This window comes from Tupaia chinensis, unplaced genomic scaffold (genome assembly GCF_000334495.1).
Source record: "Tupaia chinensis unplaced genomic scaffold, TupChi_1.0 Scaffold000256_1, whole genome shotgun sequence".
NCBI classification, from domain to species: Eukaryota; Metazoa; Chordata; class Mammalia; order Scandentia; family Tupaiidae; genus Tupaia; species Tupaia belangeri.
Window position 1 is genome coordinate 890,169 of NW_006159736.1, and position 2,237 is coordinate 892,405.

At 42.2% G+C, this 2,237-nt stretch overlaps 1 pseudogene; it reads left to right on the forward strand.

Annotated features, from left to right (window-relative positions):
• The first annotated feature begins 257 nt into the window (after nucleotides 1-257).
• LOC114007931 (activator of 90 kDa heat shock protein ATPase homolog 2 pseudogene) lies at nucleotides 258-1,568 on the forward strand (annotated as a pseudogene).
• The last annotated feature ends 669 nt before the right edge of the window (nucleotides 1,569-2,237 follow it).

Below are 2,237 nucleotides of genomic sequence, written 5' to 3' on the forward strand. Positions count from 1 at the left end.
CTGAACCCAGAGTCTAGGAACTGAGACACTGATCAGCGAAGCAGTGGTGACCTCTCTCCCACCCCCGACACAGCTGGAGCTCTGAGCCTGAGAGAATAGCAGGTGATGGCACCACTCCTTTGCCAGGACCCAGGGCCCAGGGACAGAGATAGTCATCAGACAGGCAGTCATTGCCATTGTCTTGCACCAAGGATGTGCTGAAGCCACGAGCCTGAGAGAGATTCGCAGGCAGTGGGGCAGCCCACCCGCACTGGATCATATAGGAGCAGGAGGATGGCACCAATGTGAACAACAGGCACTGGACAGAGTGGGCTGTCACCAGCTGGTCCAAGGGAAAGCTGCAGGAGCTCCTGGAGGGCCTGGTCATGGAGAATGATGCTGGGTCCTGTGAAATGAGTGATCTACAGCAGGTGGAAAGCGAGGCTTCCTGCAGGAGCCACAAAGCTGACTTTCTTCTATGAGTGAAACTATCTTCCTTCTATTTTTTAATTTAAAGTTTGAGTTTATTTTGAAGCAAAAAAAAAAAATTAACATCCATACATAGTTTTTCATATACACATTTCCTATGAACTTTTTAGGACTCTCTTGCACATATGTATCTGAAGAGTTGTTTTTGTCCTATGAACTTTTTAGGACTCTCTTGCACATGTGTATCTGAAAAGTTGCTTTTGTTCTTATTTTATTTCAAGTTCTTTTACACATTAAATCATGTCATTTAGTTTGCAAAGTGAAAATGCCAACATATTTACATTTCTCCCCAGCCCAGTTGATAGTACTATAAAGTTATTTTCCACAGATGAAGCTAGGCTGGAAAGATACAATGAAAGAATCTGGCATGAAGCATAAGGGATTGATTGAAATACCCAACCTTTCTGAAGAAAATAAGTAGATGACACCAAGGTGATCATGAACTTAAAAAAAGAGAAGGGAATTTACTGAAGGGTCTTATGAAAACTGCAGGCATCACCAAGATCAGGGGGGCCATTGGAGATTACCTGAAGGCACTTAAGACAGAATGTATGATAGGAATGGTTTTATCAGTGAAAGTCATTGCAACCCAGGAATTGACTGTTAAAAGGAAACTGAGTGAGAATACCTTCTGCAGACTTGCAGATCTCTCCAGTGGCACTGGGTGTAAGGATCCCCATGGTGGCTCTGCACCTGTCTGAACTGTTTGACACAACCACAGAGCAGCTGTACAGCATCTCCACTGTGAAAGATTGGGTGAGGAGATTTTAGAAATCCCTTGTTGAGTTAGAAGCTGAAAAGGGAGTGAAGTTCCAAATGTTTGATGGGAACATCACTGATGAACATACAGAATTGTTAAAGATGAAAAGATGGTCATGAAATAGAGATATAGGAACAGGCCAGAACACGATGCAACAGGTGCACTGAATTTTTTTTTTCTGCCAATTCTAGGGCAAACAGAATTACAACTGGACTGTAAAGGTGTTCTAGTATGTAAAGAAGAGAACATGAAGTCCTGCTGGCAGAGGCAGCAGTTTGAAGAAATAAAAGGTTTCCTGCACCTGACCACCCTGAATAGTCAAACTAGTCAGCTTTTATAAGGACATTACTTTTTGTAAGCAGAAAAAGTGTCATGTTTACCTCTTCCCTAGCCTTCTTTTTAAAAACAAAAATACAACCTTAGTTTACAGTGGATGAAATCCATGAGCATAAATACACTGTTCGACTCTCTGCTGCATATAAACTCTATGTTGAGGTACAGTAGCAAGCAACCTGAACACAGGTCTTGACCTTACTTTCTGTAGATGCTCCTCAGGAAATAGATAGTGTTGCTTAGTACAAATAGTTGAAGCTTCCAAGCTAAAGTTTGTCTTAGTGAGCTTTGAGCTTTACCTTTAGTTCAAGAACACAAAACAAAACAAAACTTCACATGTTGATACTATTCATTTATTTTACTGTCAAGTTTTTAAGGTACATTGCTCGTAGGTAGCAAAATAGGCATGCTACATTCAGAGCAGGTTGGTGTGAGGCTTGTCAGCAGCATTGTCCTCCTTGCAGCAGTTATCACTGTGTGGTGGGCAGGATTGAAATTTACTGTCAAGTTTTTAAGGTACATTGCTCGTAGGTAGCAAAATAGGCATGCTACATTCAGAGCAGGTTGGTGTGAGGCTTGTCAGCAGCATTGTCCTCCTTGCCGAAACCTTCATGATTGGCCTTGCAGCAGGTATCACTGTGTGGTGGGCGGGATTGAAAATCTATGCAGATGAGTT